The sequence below is a fragment of the Phoenix dactylifera genome, chromosome 5 (genome assembly GCF_051530095.1).
Source record: "Phoenix dactylifera cultivar Ajwa chromosome 5, Ajwa_hap1_PhDact_Kaust_v1.1, whole genome shotgun sequence".
Taxonomy (NCBI): domain Eukaryota; kingdom Viridiplantae; phylum Streptophyta; class Magnoliopsida; order Arecales; family Arecaceae; genus Phoenix; species Phoenix dactylifera.
The window spans coordinates 40,270,582-40,282,500 of NC_143194.1; positions in this window are offsets into that span (position 1 = coordinate 40,270,582).

An 11,919-nucleotide genomic window follows, 5' to 3' on the forward strand; every position below is an offset into this window, starting at 1 on the left:
AGGGTTTAGGGTTTAGGGTTTAGGGTTTAGGGTTTAGGGTTTAGGGTTTAGGGTTTAGGGTTTAGGGTTTAGGGTTTAGGGTTTAGGGTTTAGGGTTTAGGGTTTAGGGTTTAGGGTTTAGGGTTTAGGGTTTAGGGTTTAGGGTTTAGGGTTTAGGGTTTAGGGTTTAGGGTTTAGGGTTTAGGGTTTAGGGTTTAGGGTTTAGGGTTTAGGGTTTAGGGTTTAGGGTTTAGGGTTTAGGGTTTAGGGTTTAGGGTTTAGGGTTTAGGGTTTAGGGTTTAGGGTTTAGGGTTTAGGGTTTAGGGTTTAGGGTTTAGGGTTTAGGGTTTAGGGTTTAGGGTTTAGGGTTTAGGGTTTAGGGTTTAGGGTTTAGGGTTTAGGGTTTAGGGTTTAGGGTTTAGGGTTTAGGGTTTAGGGTTTAGGGTTTAGGGTTTAGGGTTTAGGGTTTAGGGTTTAGGGTTTAGGGTTTAGGGTTTAGGGTTTAGGGTTTAGGGTTTAGGGTTTAGGGTTTAGGGTTTAGGGTTTAGGGTTTAGGGTTTAGGGTTTAGGGTTTAGGGTTTAGGGTTTAGGGTTTAGGGTTTAGGGTTTAGGGTTTAGGGTTTAGGGTTTAGGGTTTAGGGTTTAGGGTTTAGGGTTTAGGGTTTAGGGTTTAGGGTTTAGGGTTTAGGGTTTAGGGTTTAGGGTTTAGGGTTTAGGGTTTAGGGTTTAGGGTTTAGGGTTTAGGGTTTAGGGTTTAGGGTTTAGGGTTTAGGGTTTAGGGTTTAGGGTTTAGGGTTTAGGGTTTAGGGTTTAGGGTTTAGGGTTTAGGGTTTAGGGTTTAGGGTTTAGGGTTTAGGGTTTAGGGTTTAGGGTTTAGGGTTTAGGGTTTAGGGTTTAGGGTTTAGGGTTTAGGGTTTAGGGTTTAGGGTTTAGGGTTTAGGGTTTAGGGTTTAGGGTTTAGGGTTTAGGGTTTAGGGTTTAGGGTTTAGGGTTTAGGGTTTAGGGTTTAGGGTTTAGGGTTTAGGGTTTAGGGTTTAGGGTTTAGGGTTTAGGGTTTAGGGTTTAGGGTTTAGGGTTTAGGGTTTAGGGTTTAGGGTTTAGGGTTTAGGGTTTAGGGTTTAGGGTTTAGGGTTTAGGGTTTAGGGTTTAGGGTTTAGGGTTTAGGGTTTAGGGTTTAGGGTTTAGGGTTTAGGGTTTAGGGTTTAGGGTTTAGGGTTTAGGGTTTAGGGTTTAGGGTTTAGGGTTTAGGGTTTAGGGTTTAGGGTTTAGGGTTTAGGGTTTAGGGTTTAGGGTTTAGGGTTTAGGGTTTAGGGTTTAGGGTTTAGGGTTTAGGGTTTAGGGTTTAGGGTTTAGGGTTTAGGGTTTAGGGTTTAGGGTTTAGGGTTTAGGGTTTAGGGTTTAGGGTTTAGGGTTTAGGGTTTAGGGTTTAGGGTTTAGGGTTTAGGGTTTAGGGTTTAGGGTTTAGGGTTTAGGGTTTAGGGTTTAGGGTTTAGGGTTTAGGGTTTAGGGTTTAGGGTTTAGGGTTTAGGGTTTAGGGTTTAGGGTTTAGGGTTTAGGGTTTAGGGTTTAGGGTTTAGGGTTTAGGGTTTAGGGTTTAGGGTTTAGGGTTTAGGGTTTAGGGTTTAGGGTTTAGGGTTTAGGGTTTAGGGTTTAGGGTTTAGGGTTTAGGGTTTAGGGTTTAGGGTTTAGGGTTTAGGGTTTAGGGTTTAGGGTTTAGGGTTTAGGGTTTAGGGTTTAGGGTTTAGGGTTTAGGGTTTAGGGTTTAGGGTTTAGGGTTTAGGGTTTAGGGTTTAGGGTTTAGGGTTTAGGGTTTAGGGTTTAGGGTTTAGGGTTTAGGGTTTAGGGTTTAGGGTTTAGGGTTTAGGGTTTAGGGTTTAGGGTTTAGGGTTTAGGGTTTAGGGTTTAGGGTTTAGGGTTTAGGGTTTAGGGTTTAGGGTTTAGGGTTTAGGGTTTAGGGTTTAGGGTTTAGGGTTTAGGGTTTAGGGTTTAGGGTTTAGGGTTTAGGGTTTAGGGTTTAGGGTTTAGGGTTTAGGGTTTAGGGTTTAGGGTTTAGGGTTTAGGGTTTAGGGTTTAGGGTTTAGGGTTTAGGGTTTAGGGTTTAGGGTTTAGGGTTTAGGGTTTAGGGTTTAGGGTTTAGGGTTTAGGGTTTAGGGTTTAGGGTTTAGGGTTTAGGGTTTAGGGTTTAGGGTTTAGGGTTTAGGGTTTAGGGTTTAGGGTTTAGGGTTTAGGGTTTAGGGTTTAGGGTTTAGGGTTTAGGGTTTAGGGTTTAGGGTTTAGGGTTTAGGGTTTAGGGTTTAGGGTTTAGGGTTTAGGGTTTAGGGTTTAGGGTTTAGGGTTTAGGGTTTAGGGTTTAGGGTTTAGGGTTTAGGGTTTAGGGTTTAGGGTTTAGGGTTTAGGGTTTAGGGTTTAGGGTTTAGGGTTTAGGGTTTAGGGTTTAGGGTTTAGGGTTTAGGGTTTAGGGTTTAGGGTTTAGGGTTTAGGGTTTAGGGTTTAGGGTTTAGGGTTTAGGGTTTAGGGTTTAGGGTTTAGGGTTTAGGGTTTAGGGTTTAGGGTTTAGGGTTTAGGGTTTAGGGTTTAGGGTTTAGGGTTTAGGGTTTAGGGTTTAGGGTTTAGGGTTTAGGGTTTAGGGTTTAGGGTTTAGGGTTTAGGGTTTAGGGTTTAGGGTTTAGGGTTTAGGGTTTAGGGTTTAGGGTTTAGGGTTTAGGGTTTAGGGTTTAGGGTTTAGGGTTTAGGGTTTAGGGTTTAGGGTTTAGGGTTTAGGGTTTAGGGTTTAGGGTTTAGGGTTTAGGGTTTAGGGTTTAGGGTTTAGGGTTTAGGGTTTAGGGTTTAGGGTTTAGGGTTTAGGGTTTAGGGTTTAGGGTTTAGGGTTTAGGGTTTAGGGTTTAGGGTTTAGGGTTTAGGGTTTAGGGTTTAGGGTTTAGGGTTTAGGGTTTAGGGTTTAGGGTTTAGGGTTTAGGGTTTAGGGTTTAGGGTTTAGGGTTTAGGGTTTAGGGTTTAGGGTTTAGGGTTTAGGGTTTAGGGTTTAGGGTTTAGGGTTTAGGGTTTAGGGTTTAGGGTTTAGGGTTTAGGGTTTAGGGTTTAGGGTTTAGGGTTTAGGGTTTAGGGTTTAGGGTTTAGGGTTTAGGGTTTAGGGTTTAGGGTTTAGGGTTTAGGGTTTAGGGTTTAGGGTTTAGGGTTTAGGGTTTAGGGTTTAGGGTTTAGGGTTTAGGGTTTAGGGTTTAGGGTTTAGGGTTTAGGGTTTAGGGTTTAGGGTTTAGGGTTTAGGGTTTAGGGTTTAGGGTTTAGGGTTTAGGGTTTAGGGTTTAGGGTTTAGGGTTTAGGGTTTAGGGTTTAGGGTTTAGGGTTTAGGGTTTAGGGTTTAGGGTTTAGGGTTTAGGGTTTAGGGTTTAGGGTTTAGGGTTTAGGGTTTAGGGTTTAGGGTTTAGGGTTTAGGGTTTAGGGTTTAGGGTTTAGGGTTTAGGGTTTAGGGTTTAGGGTTTAGGGTTTAGGGTTTAGGGTTTAGGGTTTAGGGTTTAGGGTTTAGGGTTTAGGGTTTAGGGTTTAGGGTTTAGGGTTTAGGGTTTAGGGTTTAGGGTTTAGGGTTTAGGGTTTAGGGTTTAGGGTTTAGGGTTTAGGGTTTAGGGTTTAGGGTTTAGGGTTTAGGGTTTAGGGTTTAGGGTTTAGGGTTTAGGGTTTAGGGTTTAGGGTTTAGGGTTTAGGGTTTAGGGTTTAGGGTTTAGGGTTTAGGGTTTAGGGTTTAGGGTTTAGGGTTTAGGGTTTAGGGTTTAGGGTTTAGGGTTTAGGGTTTAGGGTTTAGGGTTTAGGGTTTAGGGTTTAGGGTTTAGGGTTTAGGGTTTAGGGTTTAGGGTTTAGGGTTTAGGGTTTAGGGTTTAGGGTTTAGGGTTTAGGGTTTAGGGTTTAGGGTTTAGGGTTTAGGGTTTAGGGTTTAGGGTTTAGGGTTTAGGGTTTAGGGTTTAGGGTTTAGGGTTTAGGGTTTAGGGTTTAGGGTTTAGGGTTTAGGGTTTAGGGTTTAGGGTTTAGGGTTTAGGGTTTAGGGTTTAGGGTTTAGGGTTTAGGGTTTAGGGTTTAGGGTTTAGGGTTTAGGGTTTAGGGTTTAGGGTTTAGGGTTTAGGGTTTAGGGTTTAGGGTTTAGGGTTTAGGGTTTAGGGTTTAGGGTTTAGGGTTTAGGGTTTAGGGTTTAGGGTTTAGGGTTTAGGGTTTAGGGTTTAGGGTTTAGGGTTTAGGGTTTAGGGTTTAGGGTTTAGGGTTTAGGGTTTAGGGTTTAGGGTTTAGGGTTTAGGGTTTAGGGTTTAGGGTTTAGGGTTTAGGGTTTAGGGTTTAGGGTTTAGGGTTTAGGGTTTAGGGTTTAGGGTTTAGGGTTTAGGGTTTAGGGTTTAGGGTTTAGGGTTTAGGGTTTAGGGTTTAGGGTTTAGGGTTTAGGGTTTAGGGTTTAGGGTTTAGGGTTTAGGGTTTAGGGTTTAGGGTTTAGGGTTTAGGGTTTAGGGTTTAGGGTTTAGGGTTTAGGGTTTAGGGTTTAGGGTTTAGGGTTTAGGGTTTAGGGTTTAGGGTTTAGGGTTTAGGGTTTAGGGTTTAGGGTTTAGGGTTTAGGGTTTAGGGTTTAGGGTTTAGGGTTTAGGGTTTAGGGTTTAGGGTTTAGGGTTTAGGGTTTAGGGTTTAGGGTTTAGGGTTTAGGGTTTAGGGTTTAGGGTTTAGGGTTTAGGGTTTAGGGTTTAGGGTTTAGGGTTTAGGGTTTAGGGTTTAGGGTTTAGGGTTTAGGGTTTAGGGTTTAGGGTTTAGGGTTTAGGGTTTAGGGTTTAGGGTTTAGGGTTTAGGGTTTAGGGTTTAGGGTTTAGGGTTTAGGGTTTAGGGTTTAGGGTTTAGGGTTTAGGGTTTAGGGTTTAGGGTTTAGGGTTTAGGGTTTAGGGTTTAGGGTTTAGGGTTTAGGGTTTAGGGTTTAGGGTTTAGGGTTTAGGGTTTAGGGTTTAGGGTTTAGGGTTTAGGGTTTAGGGTTTAGGGTTTAGGGTTTAGGGTTTAGGGTTTAGGGTTTAGGGTTTAGGGTTTAGGGTTTAGGGTTTAGGGTTTAGGGTTTAGGGTTTAGGGTTTAGGGTTTAGGGTTTAGGGTTTAGGGTTTAGGGTTTAGGGTTTAGGGTTTAGGGTTTAGGGTTTAGGGTTTAGGGTTTAGGGTTTAGGGTTTAGGGTTTAGGGTTTAGGGTTTAGGGTTTAGGGTTTAGGGTTTAGGGTTTAGGGTTTAGGGTTTAGGGTTTAGGGTTTAGGGTTTAGGGTTTAGGGTTTAGGGTTTAGGGTTTAGGGTTTAGGGTTTAGGGTTTAGGGTTTAGGGTTTAGGGTTTAGGGTTTAGGGTTTAGGGTTTAGGGTTTAGGGTTTAGGGTTTAGGGTTTAGGGTTTAGGGTTTAGGGTTTAGGGTTTAGGGTTTAGGGTTTAGGGTTTAGGGTTTAGGGTTTAGGGTTTAGGGTTTAGGGTTTAGGGTTTAGGGTTTAGGGTTTAGGGTTTAGGGTTTAGGGTTTAGGGTTTAGGGTTTAGGGTTTAGGGTTTAGGGTTTAGGGTTTAGGGTTTAGGGTTTAGGGTTTAGGGTTTAGGGTTTAGGGTTTAGGGTTTAGGGTTTAGGGTTTAGGGTTTAGGGTTTAGGGTTTAGGGTTTAGGGTTTAGGGTTTAGGGTTTAGGGTTTAGGGTTTAGGGTTTAGGGTTTAGGGTTTAGGGTTTAGGGTTTAGGGTTTAGGGTTTAGGGTTTAGGGTTTAGGGTTTAGGGTTTAGGGTTTAGGGTTTAGGGTTTAGGGTTTAGGGTTTAGGGTTTAGGGTTTAGGGTTTAGGGTTTAGGGTTTAGGGTTTAGGGTTTAGGGTTTAGGGTTTAGGGTTTAGGGTTTAGGGTTTAGGGTTTAGGGTTTAGGGTTTAGGGTTTAGGGTTTAGGGTTTAGGGTTTAGGGTTTAGGGTTTAGGGTTTAGGGTTTAGGGTTTAGGGTTTAGGGTTTAGGGTTTAGGGTTTAGGGTTTAGGGTTTAGGGTTTAGGGTTTAGGGTTTAGGGTTTAGGGTTTAGGGTTTAGGGTTTAGGGTTTAGGGTTTAGGGTTTAGGGTTTAGGGTTTAGGGTTTAGGGTTTAGGGTTTAGGGTTTAGGGTTTAGGGTTTAGGGTTTAGGGTTTAGGGTTTAGGGTTTAGGGTTTAGGGTTTAGGGTTTAGGGTTTAGGGTTTAGGGTTTAGGGTTTAGGGTTTAGGGTTTAGGGTTTAGGGTTTAGGGTTTAGGGTTTAGGGTTTAGGGTTTAGGGTTTAGGGTTTAGGGTTTAGGGTTTAGGGTTTAGGGTTTAGGGTTTAGGGTTTAGGGTTTAGGGTTTAGGGTTTAGGGTTTAGGGTTTAGGGTTTAGGGTTTAGGGTTTAGGGTTTAGGGTTTAGGGTTTAGGGTTTAGGGTTTAGGGTTTAGGGTTTAGGGTTTAGGGTTTAGGGTTTAGGGTTTAGGGTTTAGGGTTTAGGGTTTAGGGTTTAGGGTTTAGGGTTTAGGGTTTAGGGTTTAGGGTTTAGGGTTTAGGGTTTAGGGTTTAGGGTTTAGGGTTTAGGGTTTAGGGTTTAGGGTTTAGGGTTTAGGGTTTAGGGTTTAGGGTTTAGGGTTTAGGGTTTAGGGTTTAGGGTTTAGGGTTTAGGGTTTAGGGTTTAGGGTTTAGGGTTTAGGGTTTAGGGTTTAGGGTTTAGGGTTTAGGGTTTAGGGTTTAGGGTTTAGGGTTTAGGGTTTAGGGTTTAGGGTTTAGGGTTTAGGGTTTAGGGTTTAGGGTTTAGGGTTTAGGGTTTAGGGTTTAGGGTTTAGGGTTTAGGGTTTAGGGTTTAGGGTTTAGGGTTTAGGGTTTAGGGTTTAGGGTTTAGGGTTTAGGGTTTAGGGTTTAGGGTTTAGGGTTTAGGGTTTAGGGTTTAGGGTTTAGGGTTTAGGGTTTAGGGTTTAGGGTTTAGGGTTTAGGGTTTAGGGTTTAGGGTTTAGGGTTTAGGGTTTAGGGTTTAGGGTTTAGGGTTTAGGGTTTAGGGTTTAGGGTTTAGGGTTTAGGGTTTAGGGTTTAGGGTTTAGGGTTTAGGGTTTAGGGTTTAGGGTTTAGGGTTTAGGGTTTAGGGTTTAGGGTTTAGGGTTTAGGGTTTAGGGTTTAGGGTTTAGGGTTTAGGGTTTAGGGTTTAGGGTTTAGGGTTTAGGGTTTAGGGTTTAGGGTTTAGGGTTTAGGGTTTAGGGTTTAGGGTTTAGGGTTTAGGGTTTAGGGTTTAGGGTTTAGGGTTTAGGGTTTAGGGTTTAGGGTTTAGGGTTTAGGGTTTAGGGTTTAGGGTTTAGGGTTTAGGGTTTAGGGTTTAGGGTTTAGGGTTTAGGGTTTAGGGTTTAGGGTTTAGGGTTTAGGGTTTAGGGTTTAGGGTTTAGGGTTTAGGGTTTAGGGTTTAGGGTTTAGGGTTTAGGGTTTAGGGTTTAGGGTTTAGGGTTTAGGGTTTAGGGTTTAGGGTTTAGGGTTTAGGGTTTAGGGTTTAGGGTTTAGGGTTTAGGGTTTAGGGTTTAGGGTTTAGGGTTTAGGGTTTAGGGTTTAGGGTTTAGGGTTTAGGGTTTAGGGTTTAGGGTTTAGGGTTTAGGGTTTAGGGTTTAGGGTTTAGGGTTTAGGGTTTAGGGTTTAGGGTTTAGGGTTTAGGGTTTAGGGTTTAGGGTTTAGGGTTTAGGGTTTAGGGTTTAGGGTTTAGGGTTTAGGGTTTAGGGTTTAGGGTTTAGGGTTTAGGGTTTAGGGTTTAGGGTTTAGGGTTTAGGGTTTAGGGTTTAGGGTTTAGGGTTTAGGGTTTAGGGTTTAGGGTTTAGGGTTTAGGGTTTAGGGTTTAGGGTTTAGGGTTTAGGGTTTAGGGTTTAGGGTTTAGGGTTTAGGGTTTAGGGTTTAGGGTTTAGGGTTTAGGGTTTAGGGTTTAGGGTTTAGGGTTTAGGGTTTAGGGTTTAGGGTTTAGGGTTTAGGGTTTAGGGTTTAGGGTTTAGGGTTTAGGGTTTAGGGTTTAGGGTTTAGGGTTTAGGGTTTAGGGTTTAGGGTTTAGGGTTTAGGGTTTAGGGTTTAGGGTTTAGGGTTTAGGGTTTAGGGTTTAGGGTTTAGGGTTTAGGGTTTAGGGTTTAGGGTTTAGGGTTTAGGGTTTAGGGTTTAGGGTTTAGGGTTTAGGGTTTAGGGTTTAGGGTTTAGGGTTTAGGGTTTAGGGTTTAGGGTTTAGGGTTTAGGGTTTAGGGTTTAGGGTTTAGGGTTTAGGGTTTAGGGTTTAGGGTTTAGGGTTTAGGGTTTAGGGTTTAGGGTTTAGGGTTTAGGGTTTAGGGTTTAGGGTTTAGGGTTTAGGGTTTAGGGTTTAGGGTTTAGGGTTTAGGGTTTAGGGTTTAGGGTTTAGGGTTTAGGGTTTAGGGTTTAGGGTTTAGGGTTTAGGGTTTAGGGTTTAGGGTTTAGGGTTTAGGGTTTAGGGTTTAGGGTTTAGGGTTTAGGGTTTAGGGTTTAGGGTTTAGGGTTTAGGGTTTAGGGTTTAGGGTTTAGGGTTTAGGGTTTAGGGTTTAGGGTTTAGGGTTTAGGGTTTAGGGTTTAGGGTTTAGGGTTTAGGGTTTAGGGTTTAGGGTTTAGGGTTTAGGGTTTAGGGTTTAGGGTTTAGGGTTTAGGGTTTAGGGTTTAGGGTTTAGGGTTTAGGGTTTAGGGTTTAGGGTTTAGGGTTTAGGGTTTAGGGTTTAGGGTTTAGGGTTTAGGGTTTAGGGTTTAGGGTTTAGGGTTTAGGGTTTAGGGTTTAGGGTTTAGGGTTTAGGGTTTAGGGTTTAGGGTTTAGGGTTTAGGGTTTAGGGTTTAGGGTTTAGGGTTTAGGGTTTAGGGTTTAGGGTTTAGGGTTTAGGGTTTAGGGTTTAGGGTTTAGGGTTTAGGGTTTAGGGTTTAGGGTTTAGGGTTTAGGGTTTAGGGTTTAGGGTTTAGGGTTTAGGGTTTAGGGTTTAGGGTTTAGGGTTTAGGGTTTAGGGTTTAGGGTTTAGGGTTTAGGGTTTAGGGTTTAGGGTTTAGGGTTTAGGGTTTAGGGTTTAGGGTTTAGGGTTTAGGGTTTAGGGTTTAGGGTTTAGGGTTTAGGGTTTAGGGTTTAGGGTTTAGGGTTTAGGGTTTAGGGTTTAGGGTTTAGGGTTTAGGGTTTAGGGTTTAGGGTTTAGGGTTTAGGGTTTAGGGTTTAGGGTTTAGGGTTTAGGGTTTAGGGTTTAGGGTTTAGGGTTTAGGGTTTAGGGTTTAGGGTTTAGGGTTTAGGGTTTAGGGTTTAGGGTTTAGGGTTTAGGGTTTAGGGTTTAGGGTTTAGGGTTTAGGGTTTAGGGTTTAGGGTTTAGGGTTTAGGGTTTAGGGTTTAGGGTTTAGGGTTTAGGGTTTAGGGTTTAGGGTTTAGGGTTTAGGGTTTAGGGTTTAGGGTTTAGGGTTTAGGGTTTAGGGTTTAGGGTTTAGGGTTTAGGGTTTAGGGTTTAGGGTTTAGGGTTTAGGGTTTAGGGTTTAGGGTTTAGGGTTTAGGGTTTAGGGTTTAGGGTTTAGGGTTTAGGGTTTAGGGTTTAGGGTTTAGGGTTTAGGGTTTAGGGTTTAGGGTTTAGGGTTTAGGGTTTAGGGTTTAGGGTTTAGGGTTTAGGGTTTAGGGTTTAGGGTTTAGGGTTTAGGGTTTAGGGTTTAGGGTTTAGGGTTTAGGGTTTAGGGTTTAGGGTTTAGGGTTTAGGGTTTAGGGTTTAGGGTTTAGGGTTTAGGGTTTAGGGTTTAGGGTTTAGGGTTTAGGGTTTAGGGTTTAGGGTTTAGGGTTTAGGGTTTAGGGTTTAGGGTTTAGGGTTTAGGGTTTAGGGTTTAGGGTTTAGGGTTTAGGGTTTAGGGTTTAGGGTTTAGGGTTTAGGGTTTAGGGTTTAGGGTTTAGGGTTTAGGGTTTAGGGTTTAGGGTTTAGGGTTTAGGGTTTAGGGTTTAGGGTTTAGGGTTTAGGGTTTAGGGTTTAGGGTTTAGGGTTTAGGGTTTAGGGTTTAGGGTTTAGGGTTTAGGGTTTAGGGTTTAGGGTTTAGGGTTTAGGGTTTAGGGTTTAGGGTTTAGGGTTTAGGGTTTAGGGTTTAGGGTTTAGGGTTTAGGGTTTAGGGTTTAGGGTTTAGGGTTTAGGGTTTAGGGTTTAGGGTTTAGGGTTTAGGGTTTAGGGTTTAGGGTTTAGGGTTTAGGGTTTAGGGTTTAGGGTTTAGGGTTTAGGGTTTAGGGTTTAGGGTTTAGGGTTTAGGGTTTAGGGTTTAGGGTTTAGGGTTTAGGGTTTAGGGTTTAGGGTTTAGGGTTTAGGGTTTAGGGTTTAGGGTTTAGGGTTTAGGGTTTAGGGTTTAGGGTTTAGGGTTTAGGGTTTAGGGTTTAGGGTTTAGGGTTTAGGGTTTAGGGTTTAGGGTTTAGGGTTTAGGGTTTAGGGTTTAGGGTTTAGGGTTTAGGGTTTAGGGTTTAGGGTTTAGGGTTTAGGGTTTAGGGTTTAGGGTTTAGGGTTTAGGGTTTAGGGTTTAGGGTTTAGGGTTTAGGGTTTAGGGTTTAGGGTTTAGGGTTTAGGGTTTAGGGTTTAGGGTTTAGGGTTTAGGGTTTAGGGTTTAGGGTTTAGGGTTTAGGGTTTAGGGTTTAGGGTTTAGGGTTTAGGGTTTAGGGTTTAGGGTTTAGGGTTTAGGGTTTAGGGTTTAGGGTTTAGGGTTTAGGGTTTAGGGTTTAGGGTTTAGGGTTTAGGGTTTAGGGTTTAGGGTTTAGGGTTTAGGGTTTAGGGTTTAGGGTTTAGGGTTTAGGGTTTAGGGTTTAGGGTTTAGGGTTTAGGGTTTAGGGTTTAGGGTTTAGGGTTTAGGGTTTAGGGTTTAGGGTTTAGGGTTTAGGGTTTAGGGTTTAGGGTTTAGGGTTTAGGGTTTAGGGTTTAGGGTTTAGGGTTTAGGGTTTAGGGTTTAGGGTTTAGGGTTTAGGGTTTAGGGTTTAGGGTTTAGGGTTTAGGGTTTAGGGTTTAGGGTTTAGGGTTTAGGGTTTAGGGTTTAGGGTTTAGGGTTTAGGGTTTAGGGTTTAGGGTTTAGGGTTTAGGGTTTAGGGTTTAGGGTTTAGGGTTTAGGGTTTAGGGTTTAGGGTTTAGGGTTTAGGGTTTAGGGTTTAGGGTTTAGGGTTTAGGGTTTAGGGTTTAGGGTTTAGGGTTTAGGGTTTAGGGTTTAGGGTTTAGGGTTTAGGGTTTAGGGTTTAGGGTTTAGGGTTTAGGGTTTAGGGTTTAGGGTTTAGGGTTTAGGGTTTAGGGTTTAGGGTTTAGGGTTTAGGGTTTAGGGTTTAGGGTTTAGGGTTTAGGGTTTAGGGTTTAGGGTTTAGGGTTTAGGGTTTAGGGTTTAGGGTTTAGGGTTTAGGGTTTAGGGTTTAGGGTTTAGGGTTTAGGGTTTAGGGTTTAGGGTTTAGGGTTTAGGGTTTAGGGTTTAGGGTTTAGGGTTTAGGGTTTAGGGTTTAGGGTTTAGGGTTTAGGGTTTAGGGTTTAGGGTTTAGGGTTTAGGGTTTAGGGTTTAGGGTTTAGGGTTTAGGGTTTAGGGTTTAGGGTTTAGGGTTTAGGGTTTAGGGTTTAGGGTTTAGGGTTTAGGGTTTAGGGTTTAGGGTTTAGGGTTTAGGGTTTAGGGTTTAGGGTTTAGGGTTTAGGGTTTAGGGTTTAGGGTTTAGGGTTTAGGGTTTAGGGTTTAGGGTTTAGGGTTTAGGGTTTAGGGTTTAGGGTTTAGGGTTTAGGGTTTAGGGTTTAGGGTTTAGGGTTTAGGGTTTAGGGTTTAGGGTTTAGGGTTTAGGGTTTAGGGTTTAGGGTTTAGGGTTTAGGGTTTAGGGTTTAGGGTTTAGGGTTTAGGGTTTAGGGTTTAGGGTTTAGGGTTTAGGGTTTAGGGTTTAGGGTTTAGGGTTTAGGGTTTAGGGTTTAGGGTTTAGGGTTTAGGGTTTAGGGTTTAGGGTTTAGGGTTTAGGGTTTAGGGTTTAGGGTTTAGGGT